The 15,202-nt window shown below is 43.6% G+C and overlaps 1 protein-coding gene across 1 annotated transcript in view; it reads left to right on the top strand.

Moving 5' to 3' along the window:
* Positions 1–15,202, top strand: part of efnb3b (ephrin-B3b) — a 91,139-nt gene that overhangs the window by 48,022 nt on the left and 27,915 nt on the right. The window lies entirely within an intron of this gene.

Here is a 15,202-nt window from a genome sequence, read left to right as displayed (position 1 = left end):
GAGATGAGGGGATGGAGTGTGTGTTGGTGGGCGTGTGTGTTTTGCTTTATTGCAGCAGTGCGTGGGGGGTGATGGGGGGGTTGTTATGATTGCATGGCTGATTTCTGATTGTGCCTGAATGTGTTTGTTTATTTCAGTGATGATGGTGATGATTGGGCGGGTGTGTTTAGAGTAATTAGGTTTGAGAATTGTGTGTGATCCGGTCCATGGGTGGATACAGTAAATGACTTACACTGTAAAAAATGACCAGATGAGCCAGTTGTTTTTGGGATACGTTAGGGTCTTTTACCAAATCAAACCTTGCTGTAGCTGCGGGTTATCTGATTGGCTTTTATTAATGTCACTTGTTTTACTTTTGTGGAATTAAGCAAACTTCCGGCGATGTTTCTTTAAGCAGAAGAAAAACCTACCTTCTATTCTATTCATTTTTTGCAGCATGTCCCTGGATTTGTCCTTCTGTGCAGCTTGTGTGGGATTTTGTGTTTAGTGAAGTATGGTTACATTTGTGCTTCAGTGTCGTTTCTAAGTGTGTGTGTATGTGTGTCTGTCATTGCTAAGTCTTTGTCCTGCTCGGCTGCTGTGCTGGCCTCGGGCCTGTTTACTGTTACTGCCAGCCTCGCAGTGACCGCAAATGGCGCAGCACAGTTTGTTTTGGTTTATCCAGAAGGTTTGTTTGGAGTTAGGCCTGTGTGAAGACCTGATGAGGTCATCAAGGCGAGCCAGGCCAAGCGTTTGTATCGGACAGAACAATCTGCAAGTAAAGGTCGCGTCAACCGAAACCTGTGGGTTGTTTTTAAATACGAACTGAGAGCCAAGAGCGTTCGGCGCTCACAATTGGAGCAAGGCACGCACAAAGCACACACACTCATGCATGTATACACACACTTTTGCACACCCACAAGTTTCCAATACAAACACAGGCACTGTAAAAACACCCCAGGAGTGAGAGAGTGAGCAGGATAGACAAAGAGAGAGAGAGAGACCCTGTTTGATTCCCATAGCTCTCCTCCCACACACCTGCAAGCTCTATTCACTCAGGTGTGCAAATGCTCTTTTCACTTCTTTTCATCTGCGAGTTGGAAAAAAAAAAAAAACCCTAAAAACGACGGAACGAGTAGAGCCAGGAGGAGCAGGAAGCTGGGACAGAGATGGAGAGACAGACGGGGATAGAGAGACAGAAAGAGACAAAGAGAATATAAGATCTCTCGAAGTCTGTGAAGTCCCTCATGCCTCTTTGTGTTCTATATTTGTTCGCCGGTTTCAGGTGCGCTTGGTTTTTCCGCTATCAGTCCTCATACCCGGTGTATTTATGAAGAGAGGTGAGGCACTGGGCACATTTCTCCTGCGCCCTGCATCATTATCAACATACAAGTATTTCGCTTAGATTAGATATGAGGAGGTGAGACAGAATGCGGTAGTACAGTAAGCCACCATGTATGCATGTGTGTGTATCAGTGCGCCGCATTTGCACCCAGGGACCCAGCGATACAGGAATTTTGGCGTGATAAGTAGGGAGGAAAATTAATGCAGTGTGATACCCTCTGATACCTGATTCCATGACTGATAGATATTGGACAGCCACGTCAAATATGGCTGCAAGATACACTCACAGCATACATAAACACACTGATAGCTAAATTAGATTATCTTGTCATTTAAAATATGTTATGTTAAAGCACATATGTTAAAAGATTGGCTTATTGATATATTAACATGCATACATCCCCTCCTCCTAATGAGAAATTCAACATATATACATGTAATCTAAGCTACATCACTTCAGAAACATTGATATGATACATATGAAATGTACAAACATAGTGTATCTGTGTTTTGCAGAAATGTACAATGCTCACATTCTCTTCTGGCAACTGGGCTGGTTGTGTGTCAAACACACCCAGTCGACTGCTTATTGTGCACAAAGCCAGTACACACTGGAGAACTTCCATCAATAAACAAGTCTTTTTTCACAACATCTGTCTTAAACTTGAATTTTATTACATTGCAGTAAAGTAAAAACAGTCATAAAAACCCTTCACACGCTTGGAAATATGCAAACAAAGGGCCAAATGTGGCCCACAGTCCTCATTTTTTACCACCTCTTTTCTGTGCTCAAACCTGGCAACTGAAGTGTCCAGAGATAGAAACACCTTTATCTCCACACACAGACCAGACTGATCGATTGACAGCTCTAGCCCAATCAATGACGGCTGCAACACAAGGTCACACACACACACACAAGTGTACTCACACATTTGAAAAGAGAGAGAGAGTTTTGACAGGTGAAGAGACGGGGGTGTAGCTGATCATAAGGAGCATTTGGTGCTGTTATCTTATTGATAACGTCACCAGATAGCTTGCGTGCAGTGTGTCTTTGATCATGTGCTCTTAATGAAGAATTGTATTTAGTCTCTCACCAGAGCTTCTGTGTACTTAATGAGGCTGTGAGATAATTAATAACTGTTAATCCTGCTAATCATTTAGAACCACGTATCTGCTGTGGCGTGTGTGTGCTTACTGGCCTTATATGGAAGATTTCATGCATACTGAACACACTGTGGACTGGCTTGTCCCTGACTTCAGTAACAGTAAATGGATGTTTGTGCATGTGTGCGAGGGCATCCGTGTATGTGCAGGCCTCAGGGAAATCGTGTTTTAATTAACCTATAGCATGACGTGATTTAATTTGCACAGTGCAGACCATGCAGGCACACACAGAAAGTGTATGTGCGGTGATGTGGAGGGGTTGGATGGTGGAGCAGCAGGAGGGGACCAGGCAGTGGAGGTTAATTTCAAAGTTAAACCTATTACAGATTACGAGTAACTTGCTTAAAGTCCACTGGGTAATCAGTTTCCTTTGCTGTTTGCCACTGTGATGCACGGTGAGTGATACTAAAAACTCAAAGAAATGTCATTTCCGCATCATAATTTGTGCTGACATCATCAACAAGTGGTATCATTGATCACTTGAAGAGAGAATGCCTTAAGAAAATCAAGGAAGCAGTCTGAAGAAAATCCAAAGTTTCCTTTGTTTTTGCAGCCACTAATGCATCACAGATGCCACTGTTTTGTAATCAGATTACTTGAATCCCATTAAATGTAATTCTTTGCTTCTGTATCCTGTGGAGAGGAGAGAAAGAGTGGGGAAATTGATTAGTTATACTCATTGATTGATGTTTTCATTCATAACACGAGGTCAGAGTTTATGTAAACCCATTTCTCTGTCACACACACTCTCCCCCTCTCTTTCTCTGTTAGTTTTGTCTGTCTTTCACTCCATCTCTCCACCCTTTTCGTTTCTCCTCTCTCCTTCTTTTTTTCCCCATTCAAATCCCACCACACACACACACATACACACAGACAAGCTCAGTACATCAACCCAAACCGCAGATCAAGCCTTTCACTGCTTTTAATGAATCCTTTGAAAGCAGGCGCCAGGGCCTTGTGTAACACACACTCCGCGCATGCATGCACAAACTCACACACATGTTCGCACACATTCACAATCAGAGTGCGGCCTTGATGACGTGTTTACTTAATGAGAACTGCGAGAGGAAACCGTCTCCGTGCAGCTGATCTGCAACTTGAAGGACAGGGAACACATGGGAGGAATCAGCTGATTTTTAAAGAGTTGGTTTCTCAAATTACCAAAACAAAAAAATTCTCACATATTCCTTGTGGTATCAAGCCAAGCAGATCATTTTAGTTTAATTTGCTCAGGTTTTGAAATATTTCCTCCTGATATTTTTGCTGATATTAAAAAAATCAACAGCAGCATTTTCAGAAACAGCGTCCATGTTGCTCTGGATAATCCACAGACCTCACTGTGAACTGTTTTTACTTAAAGAAATCATCCCTGTACTGTAAAACCTGATGACAACATGTACTGTTTTTGTTAGACAAATTAGGAAAGATATGTTAAAGGTCCAGTGTGTAGAATTTGGTGGCAAATTCTACACACTAAATCCTACACACTGGACCTTTAAAATTGGGCAAATTCAAAATAAAATGGCTTACAAGTGTTATTCAATTGCGCCTAAATATACTTTTCTATATATTTTTTTATATTAATCATGTTCAGTTTATGGTCCAAAGTGGCAAGCACCTTCTATCAAGTACAAAAATGGACTAAAACAACATTACAAGTAAGAGGCCTGGATAGCTGTCAAACCAATGTCTTTTTCTTTGTACACTGAGAGATGGAAGTGAAGGCTGGAAAGATATAGAGTGGCTGAGCGACACAACAAGGAGGAGAGATGGGGAGGATGCGAAGTAAGAGTAACAAAATGTAAGAAGATGTATGTGCGGGGATGAAAGGGCAGAAAAGGAGAGGGAGAAAAAAGTAAGAAAGATAGAAGACGATGGCAACAGACAGAGACAGGTCTGTCGTTGTGTGTGTGGCTGGTGGCAATGGGATGTGAGTGTCAGTTGACACACAGACACAGCTTCTCATCTGCAGGGTGACACTGAAACAACGCGGCCACTTTCAATCACCGCTGCTGCTGTCAGGAGAATAGGACACACACACACACACACACACACACATATATGTTTAAACACAGCAGTGTGCACACCAGCAGTGAATGATTGCAGGCTCCAACATACATATGACCTCATATGTTTGTGACCTCTCTCTCACTCTCTCTCTCTCTCTCTCTCTCTCTCTCTCTCTCTCTCTCTCTCTCTCTCTCTCTCTCTCTCTCACTCACTCACACACACGCACACACACACACACACACACACTCACATGTCACTAATCTTCCTTGGTGCTCGAACTAACATATGCATGCTCACATCGCCATACACGGGGGCTTTCTCATAAATATATGCACTCACACACACATTGGCATACAGGCAGGCTTGTGGTTGTAAACACACACACAAATCTGAAAATAGCTCACACACACACCCAAAAGACACACACACACAGAAAGATTGGTTGCAGTGAACGGGTCAGTCGCTATGGGACTGCAGTGTTGTTGTTGTTGTTGCATACTCAGACAGATGGCAGTGTGTACGTGTGTGAGTCAGTGAGTGTGTGTGTGTGCATGGGTAGAGGTATGAAATTGTGTGTCTGTTTTGTGTGCGACTATGCGGCTAGCATGTGCATGTATGCCTATGTAGGATGGACATGAAGGTATTTTTCTGTGTCTGTGTGCACATGAATGACTCCCAGCGGTGTGTTTAGGGAGCAGGGCCCCCTGGGGCTTTGCGGAGAGCCCGGTGCTTGCTGTCGCACAATAGCGGAGATAAACAACTCCCTGCTAATATGAATAATAGAAGAGCTGACGGGGGCCTGCACACCTAGAAAAATAAGTGTGTTTGTGCATGTTTGCATGTGTGGGTACGTTTCTAAGTTTTGCGGGAAAGTTAATGGTGTGTTGGTGCGCGTGTGTGTGTTTGTATGGGAGTTGTTTGCATACCATGGTGTCTCAGTCTCTTTTCTGCAAACTTTATTTTCTCTCTCTTTGACTCGGTATTGTTTTCCTCTCCTCCGTCTCTCTGTTTATCTTGCTTGTCCATCCATCTGTCTCTTTTCCCCTGCTGTATTTTTATGCGAATTTGTGTGTCTTTAATGGCAAGTTTTGGTTGGTGTTTCTGTGTGCAACATGGGACAGGGTGGGGCTACATGTGTGTGTGCGAGTGTGTGTGTGTGTGTGTGTGGTCTAATTGTTGGACAGCACAGGGCCAGCGCAGTGCGTGCAGACAGCAATGTCGAAGTGTTCAATAATGCAGAGGTACTCACTGGTTTATTTATCAGGGTTAAGCTGAAATAAATGACAGAATCCAGATGGGGGAGAGGGAGGGCAGAAAGAGGGGAGAGAGGAAGAGTGAGAGACAGATGAAGAGAGAGAAAGATGGGGGAACATTAGTGAAACGGAGAGTGAAATAGAGGAGAGAGAAGAGACAATGGAGGAGAGGAAGCGGAGAGAAACACTGCACTGCAGCCTAAATGAGCTGCACCTCTCCGCCACTCCGCGTTAGTTTATGATTCCCCATGTGCATACGTGCGTGGCTGTCTGTGCGAGTGTGTGTATGTTTGTGAGCGGCGCACAACTTTGTTTGCGACTGCAGCGAGGGGAGCAAAAGTGAGAGATTCGAGAGAAGGACGGGCGGGGGGAGCGATGGAAAGCAGCTGGGTGGAAGAGGTGAAGAATCCAGGGACTGTGAGAAATCTATATCTGCTGAATATTTGATCAAGTTTAAGCCCTCAGATTTGAGCCTCCTGCCAGGCTCTAAAGCAAGCAGAGACACAGGGGAGAGAAGAGGAAGCTGCAGGAAAGAGGGAGAAGAGAGGTCGAAGGAGGCAGAAACGAGATGACCACAGTGAGGGGCTTAGAGCGAGGCAAAGGGTTGTTTCATACAGAGTAATCCCACTGAATTCTAAATGGTTGTGTAGCATCCCATTTTTACTTCTGTCACAGATAAAGAGATAAACTTGAATACGTGTTGGGAAAGTGGTCGTACATCTCATTTAAACATGGAGCGTATTATACACTTCTCTCATTAATTTAATGGTGTTTAATGCTTTTAAACCCCTTAACAAGCGGCACCTTTGTTTGTGCACTAGCTTTCTTTGGAGTTTATGATCAAAAAGTCCAAATTAATCCAAGTGATACTAAGACAAATCTGCAGCACACACAGGCATGAAAAAGTAAGGCTTTTCTTTTGAGATATCAAAGTAGTTTACACATGCAGAATACTGAGGCTCTCTGCTTTCATAGAGTATAGAATTTGTCAAAATATTGCACATACTTAACCAGATATTTAACCGTCTCAAGTAGGGTAACAAACTATGTGATTGGTAATCTCAAGAGGGAACCAGAAATCCCACACTATGTTCCAATCCCATTTCATATTTTTACCCCTACCCCTTATTTTTGAGCGCCCCATTGCCATTTGGAACAGACTTACAAGGGATGGTGTTTGAAATCTTCCCCTATCCTGATACGTCGTCAGTAGTCGCCAATGGTATTTACGTAAACAGATGCGGCTATGGCAATAATGGTATCATCACAATGACATTTGCCATTTATCTGGTGGAAAAACAGAAGCTTGTGATTCGTTCACAATCAATCAAACAAGTAATCAAATAAAAAAGAATACTGCTTCATTACCAGGCCACTACCAGAGCTATGTAGGCCAACGTTAGCAACCCATGCTCCCACCCTGCCAGTCTGCACTGATATTAGAGGAGCAGGAACAAGTGCAGCAACTTAGCTGCTGGACTTCAGTTAAATTTCAGGCATCACATGCCATTTAGGGGAGTAATGCAGCATGTAAATATGTCACAATGCAACTCTGTCTTGGCCAAATCAGCAATAGCAGTGTAGCCAGCTAGCTAGCTACTTAGACATAAGCATACTACTAGCGCTTATTTTTACCACTGTTATAAAGAAAAGGACCATAATACATTAAAACAACAATAAATTATGATAATATGATGGTTATCATCATTTTTAAATCTCTGATAATGAAGAAAATATATTTTGTGGGGGGTTTTTTTGTTGCTTGTGCAGCCATCTTGAATTTTGGACTCTGCCTCTGGAATCCTTTGTTTGGGTCATGTAGCCCTGAAATTGCACCCATCCCTCTATCCCAATAAAAATCAGGGCACCCTACCCCCAGATGTGAACGCACAAACCGAAGGGGTAAGGGCTAAGTGGTAGGGGCAAGGAAGTGTATTGGGACTGAGCCTATGACTTGATGAAGGAAAACCCTTACCAAATGATGTGGCTGATAATGTTAAGGATTTCTTTCCCATCAGTAAACAGACTTGTTGGTCCTATGCCCTTATGTCATATGACTTTATGATGTGCCAAACCTTTTACCTGTTCATTTTACCACGAGTCTTACTGTACATACAGTGACACACAAGTGAAATTGTGTTACACGTTTTCCGACTCCAACTGTGTTAAAACTTTCACATCTGTTGCAGCCCTCAGGAGACATCATGCCTCGAGTTCGCCCCTGACAGCTATTTTTGAGGTGGACCTGAGACTGCTTTTCTAGCCCGCAACACATTTTTCACACTCCACTAAACACATCGAATTCTTGGGGCAAACCGCTTCAGTTAAACTCTCATGTGTGAAAATGGCCTCAAATAAAGTGCAAAAGTGGAAAATGGAATAGAATAGGCCAGCAGGGGTTTGGTGCAATGGATTCAGCTAATTTCCCCTCTAGAGATAAAAGTTTATCTGCATCTCTCAATGGATAAGGGGAAGTGGAGAGTAGGAAAGATGACTCTATTTAAAAAGATTGTACTCAACTCAAGTGTTTTTAATGATTAAGCGTTAGATCGCCCCGAGCTTCACTGTATGCATCTTCATTATATGCATGAGAATACATTCATATACTTAAATACAGTATGCAGATCACTGAGAAAACACTGTAAACATGCAGCATACTGCATGTGACACCTATATTGTGGGATACAAATGAGGCCAAGGTATTTGTGGTACAGATAATAGGGGAGAGGAGAGGGACGGGAGTTAGCTGATGTAAAGTGACACTGGGAGAGAGCGAGGGATATTTGGGCAAGAAAAAAGAAGAGTGAGGGAGAAGAGAAAGGGGAGGAAAAAAGATGAAAAAAAGATGTGTGCTGAGTGTGAGTAAGAGAAAGTGACAGATCGCCTGGCCGATTTAGGTCAGCAATCAGAGCCGCGCTACTGTCTGTGAGATCGGCTGTGTGTGTGTGTGTGTGTGTGTGTGTGTGTGTGTGAGTGTGTTGGTATGTGTGTGATGTTGGTTGGGTGCTTATGTGTGTCTCTTTGGGTGGAGTGTGCATTTGTGGGTGTTGGTGTGTGACTGTGTAGTTTGTGAGAGTTTGCGTACGCATACTTGTGTTTGTGGGGTGGGGGTTGATTGCGTGAGTGAGTGTGAATACGTCTCTGCTGTTAAAGGTCAGACAAGAAGAATCCCTCCCTAATTGGATTGGGCCTGGTTAACATTGTATGATTCATTTAACCTTCCTACACTGTCTGTCTGTCTCACACACATTCACACACACACACACACACACAGATACACAAACTTTACTTGCTCTCAGCCGCAGCTTGACAGACAAAGGCATCATTGTGCTGTCGCCTTCTGCTGGGGAACCTTTTGCAGAAGGATGTGTTACCCAGCAATCAGAAATGGGGGAGTTCAAAACAAGCGCACCTCTCAACTGACCTCTGCCATCAGCAGAAGGCATTATCCTGCTAATATAGCTTTGATTTAGTGTCCAGGTTCACGCAAACATGACCCCTGATCAACATAATGAAAACATTCACACAGACAGATGCGTAGCTCAACATGCAGACATGGTGTGTGTGTGTTTGCTTACACACACAGACAAACTTTGTGTTGAAATGTGTCTCGATAAACCATCTGTCCTCCCTTTTTCATTTAATAGAACGGTTCGAAATTTCAGAAAATGCGCCTATTTTCTGGCTTTTTGAGAGTGGAATAAAAAAAAGCTGGAGTGAGGGCAGAGTTAGCCTAGCTTAGCATAAAGAGTGGAAACAGATCGAAACTACTAGCCTAGCTCTGTCCATAATAAAAATCAAAAAGCAACATTAGTTGATCATTTACACGTATCTATACTTTTTTTTTTTTCCAGAAGGTGAGACAAGAAGACAGCTGGAATTATGCTGTGATTAGCCTAGCTTAGCTTAAAGAGTGAAAACAGCAGAAAAACTGCTAGCCTAATTAGCTGTCTTATGACACACAGTGTATCTGCTCATGCTTTCTTTTCGAAAGTGAGATGAGAAGATAGTTGGAGCAACGCGCAACGAGTGAAAACAGTGGGAAACTGGAAGCATCCTGACTCAGACACAAAATTGATATCAGACCTCTCTAACTTCCAGAAAGAAAACAAATTAGTATATTTTCCACAATGCTGATCTAGCCCTGCAAGACACAGCAATCTGATGCACACTGCTGGGCTTTTTATGGGCTTGTATGCCAGTAACAGGCGTGATCTTTGCCATGTGTGAGGGAGATTATGGTGCTCTCTGAGATGAATTGGACGCGGCAGCTGTTCAGTGGAAGAAGATGGCGAGGAAGAGGAGGAGCAAGAGGAAGAAAAGTGAGAGAAAGAGAGAGAGTAAATTACAGGGAAACGGACGAGCTAAAATAATTTGAGCGCACAGAAGACAAGAGGGAAGCAGAGGAAGGGTTGTCTGTGGACGGGCTGATGAAAGAGGATTTCTGTGTGCTGTGAGGAGACAGTAGAAGAAGACAGTGTTGACACTCGGTGGAGCAAGAGGGCCCACGGCTCAAAGACACAAGGACAAACAATCAGCTGCAAATCCTTTTTAACCACCATTTAAGCGGCCCTAATTACCCCAAAAAACTCCACAAAGAACATCATTATCAGTCTGTGCTCGTGCACGTGCACACTGGTGCGTGTGTGCACGTGTACTTCACTTGTTTATTGAAGGGAGATTCATTAGCGGACTGGCTGTTTACTTGTTCTCGACTAATCGTCATTGTTGTGAGATACTTTGGGTGCATTTCACAAATACAACAAGGCATTTTCTGCAATTTTTTCCCCCCCGCCTCTCACCGTCAGAGCCCAAATCTTTCCCCTCCACACACACACACACACACACACACACACCCTCCACCTTTACTGGCAAGAGGATCTCTTTCTCTCTCTCCCAGTCTGGCTTATTTTTACTCTAGGGTCAACTCAAGCCAAAAAAGCTTAATTTGATGCATGTTGTCCGCTCTGGAGAGCCAATGGTTTTGATAATCGCTTAGAATGCGCAAAACGCACAAGCCAAAAAAGCTGGGAAGTGGAACGAGCAGTGGAACTAATGGTTCTGATGTTGTCATGGTCCCTGTAAGTCTGTGTGACGCGCTGCGGGGGCCAGACGGGGCGAGGCTCGACAGTCGCAAATCAGCGACAGGGTTTGGCATCTTGAATGTTGGGAGGGGGGAGCACTGCATAAGTGATACAGTGAAGAGTTCAGATGAAGACTGCTTCAAGCAGTCCCTGTAGGTCTAATATTAATCCTTACTGTTCCCTCTGGGGGGGGCTTATCGTCCATATTAGTACCACACATCTGCCGCCGCTATATATGCTTATTATATATTGATGATGCAGCGGGGGTGGATAATTGAATACCCTCATCATGGAGGGGAGTGCTTGGTCTCGTTTCTCCACTTCAGACTACCTCAAGTGGGTGGGGGAAGGTGGAGCTGGCTTGCCACTTCTATGTGTGTGTGTGTGTGTTTGTGTGTTATACCCCTTTGTCCGCCTGTACCCACCCCCAGCTCCAGCTTCAGATCCAGGCCCTAACCATGGCTCCAGCCCTGCTAACCACTGGTTTAATATATGCAATTAAGAAGCTAATTAGAGTAATTAATTCAGCCAGGGCCAAGGCCCAGCCTGGCCCCTATTCACAGCTTTGGAGCTGCCATAATCCTCCTCCCTCCACAGACAAACACATACACACACACACACTAACTACACAAAGAATAACACACACTCAGACACCGCTATGCCCTCATTATGAGCGGGGTCTTTGTTGGCTATGTGTGTGTGGTGCCAGAGAAGTCGGAGATGAAGAAAAGGGTGTAAATAAAGACAGAGAAAAAGTGAGGCAGTCAGTTCGGTATAATGAGTGAAAACAGTGAACTAATTCATTGGCACCTCCAGCCTTGCTCGGTTGCTCTCTTGGTGGCGCTGCGAGAGAAGAGGGCCCTGTTGTGGCAAATAGCGTCTTACCTCATCTGTAGCAACTGCTCTGCTGTCATTGCCTCTGGAAGCCAGCCGGCTGGGAGGGAAGACAAGGTTTAATGCCCAGTCTGTTTTATTGGTTTAACCTTTATTTACCCAGGTTTGTCCCTTCGAAGATTTAAGAACTGTTTTTACAAGCCTGACCTTGCCAAGAAAGCACTATTACATTATTGCAGGTCCATTTCAAATTATTTGAAGCTTTAATTAAGAATAAAGTCCTATTTTTTTTCTTTTATTTTACAGTATAACAAGGTGAACTGGGTAGTTTGTTAGTCTTTAGTGATTCATACGCACGCCATAAACCTTTGATGGCTTGCATTTGGCTCGGCTCTCATCGTATAGAAAGACGAGAGCAAGTAATTCCAGGTTTGTTATTTTTGGAGTGTGATTAGGAAATGTGTGATGAATTGAAGATTAGAGGAGCGGGACAGATTTACGGCACTTGGAGCGCGCTGCTTTAAACGGATTACAGATAAAGTAATCGAAGAAGTTTTGGCGGCGGCAGTCGGGGAAGAAAAAGGTCGCTCAACCCACAAATATGACGCTGAGTGACAAATTAGTCATAGTTTATTTAGGGCTGGTGCGTTATGTGAGATGCTAACGCGATTCTGTCTATTTGCTGTGATTTGTGCTCTACCTTTTTTTTTTTTTTTATCACCGAGTACTCCTGTGGAACTGGTATTTTTAGCTAAGTACCCCTCATTGAAGACATTGACGTTGAAGTGCACTCTTTTTGCTCCCCGAGTGTCGAGAGTACATCACACTTATATCAATCCTTACACCACCAAATCAGTTCTTGTTATGTGAGATTTTGACAGTCAGTTTGTGAGTGGAAAATGTCTCCCATCTGCTGTGTTTTGGCATGCTACAGCAGCTTTCTTTTTTCTAAACTAGGCCTTTAAAAGAGCTGCGAGCAGTCCTTGGAGGTAAGAGTAGTGGGCTGGTGATCCTACGGGAGTTGGATGTGTTGGTGTGTGTGTGAATGGCACGTTTAAAATATGAATTAGCCTGAGCTGTTTTTACACTAGAACCCCATACTTGACCCTGTTAAAAGTTTCACTCAGGTGGGAAACTCTCCTCTGCACCTCTTCTTTCTTCTTCTCTGTTTTTTTTTTTTGTCATCCTGCGTGTCTGTCACTCTCCTCCTCTCTCCCTCACTCTCTCTTTCTGCACAGCGCACTCATTACTCTTTTAGTTGCTCTCTATCCTCTTTAGGTTCTCTGCTGTAACTCGAAGACAGCATGAAAAAGTGAGCGGTGAGGAGATACATGCATTCCTTTTGCTATCAGATCCAGCAGAATAATGACTTTTCCACTTGCAAATTTCACATGCATGAGTCAAAAGATGAAATCAGAAAATGAAATTTTTGCTATAAGTTTCCAGATCAGGACACGACGATAACTTTAAACCATCAAAACATGATGAAAAATACACTTAAAAGAGAATATTAGATTTAAACTTCCTAAAATACAAAGAACTTTTGTAACTAACTCTATCTGACAAACAAAACTGCATGTGAATAAGATTGTCTCAGCAGATTTGATTTGGAACAAAGACACACAAGCATCCCCCTGCCAAAGTGCTCTTGCACAATGAGCCCATAAGCAGCTCTCCTCCTGCTCTAGCACAAGCTAACACAGCACAAAGGGATCTCAACCTTACTCGTTATATTCTGCTGCTTGGGCGAAAGCCTCACAGCAGCAGTTAACATCTGACACCCAGCTGTTAATCTCTCACTGATGTCAAAAAAACAGCCAGACTCTGTCGTTAAAGCTGTTAATAACTGTTGGATAATGTTAGCCATGTGATGCTAACAGTTAGCCCTGTCACTGTGTGTCCGTGTGACTCAGTCCTAAGCACAGAGCTTCGGTCCCACAGTGGTAGTCTCACGATAAAAAGAGAGAGAGAGAAGGGGGCTGAGAGAATCGATGCACTGCACGCAGCTCCACAATGAAATGACATTTTACCTGTTTTAAATCAGCAAATTTGCAGTAAAGTTGCGGTGAGTGGACAAAATTGCAAGGTCGCACAGAATTCACAGGGATTGACTGAATTTGTGTTAACTGTTGGAATCACAATATCCTGGCAGGCATGATTACTGAAGCATTATATTCTCGTTCAGTGGCGGATCTTGATGTATTGAATAAGTTGCACATTCTCAAGTGGAGTCACATTCCTTCAGTTACTTTATCATCTACCCATAAAATATTTGTGACACGAATGTTCTGTGTTTTTAGTATGATTTACAGTAATAGTTGCCACACAGGTTTGTTCTCACTTTTCATCAACCTTGACAGATTCAGCGTTGTGTACTTTACTATGGCAGCGCGTAAACGATCTTATCAGGCTAATAAAGCTTGTTGAACTTGAAACTGAGGTGGCAGGCAGAGACAGACAGATATCGTTCAGCTGTCAGATGAAATAAAGTCTCCATCAAACAGACAAGAATGCAAACAAACCTCAGGACGGCGTCGAGAGCTACCTTGTGTTAATGAGCACACACGGCAACACACACAGGTTTTTCCAGTCCCATGTGCACCAGACATCCGAGGATGATTTCACTTAAGCAAACGAGACCAGGAGATTAGACGTTTAAAACACACATTTGGGGAGGAGGTGCTGACAGACTGCAGCATACACACACACATGCTTGCATGCGTCAACCCCAAGACCCTCCCATGACTCAAAACTGAAGACAGACTGACACATGCAGAGTGCAAATACACCCTGGTTTCTGAAAAGCAGAGACAAACATGCATGTGCACACACACACGTAGCACACACACACGTGCTAAAAACAGACAGACTGCTGTACAGCTAAGCACACAGCTTCTAGCGGGCTGCTTTAATCACAGAGGAACTAAACAAACACAACTGTCATCACTCCCATTCTCTCACTGTTGCACACATATAGAAACATACACTGACACACACATTTAGTATACATGCACGCACACACACACAAACAGTATATAATTGCCCTGTGCTTTCTGCTGTCCATCATCCCTCCCTTCATATCTCACCCTTCTTCTTTCCACTTTCTCCCTCTCCAATCTCTCCCCCGAGCAGTATGCAGGCACAGATGTCAAGATGTATTATTTCGGCTGGCTGGCTCTCATGTTCTGTGTATGTGTGTGTGTGTGTTTCCCCTGCTTTCCTCTTTTGGAAACAAGAATAATGGTGGGGGGGAGGTGAGGAATGGGAAGGGGGCCTGTACTGGTAAAGATTAGTCAAACATTTCTGAATTACAACGTATGTGCCCGTATAGGCTAATGCATACATTACAAAGGAAAGGCACACACACACACACACACACACACATGCAGGCAAATGCAAGATTCAAGTATTACAGTCATGGTTCAAGGACATTTAAGGCAAGTATGCACACACTGGCGCATTGAATTGAGTCTGTGTTGATCCATTAGAAGGACCTCCATGCTCGTCAGGATTGTGTTATAGCTCAGTCTTGGC

Source organism: Epinephelus lanceolatus, chromosome 22 (assembly GCF_041903045.1).
Source record: "Epinephelus lanceolatus isolate andai-2023 chromosome 22, ASM4190304v1, whole genome shotgun sequence".
Lineage (NCBI taxonomy): Eukaryota > Metazoa > Chordata > Actinopteri > Perciformes > Serranidae > Epinephelus > Epinephelus lanceolatus.
Note: the sequence above shows the minus strand (reverse complement) of the source record. Positions and strands in the feature narration are given on the sequence as shown.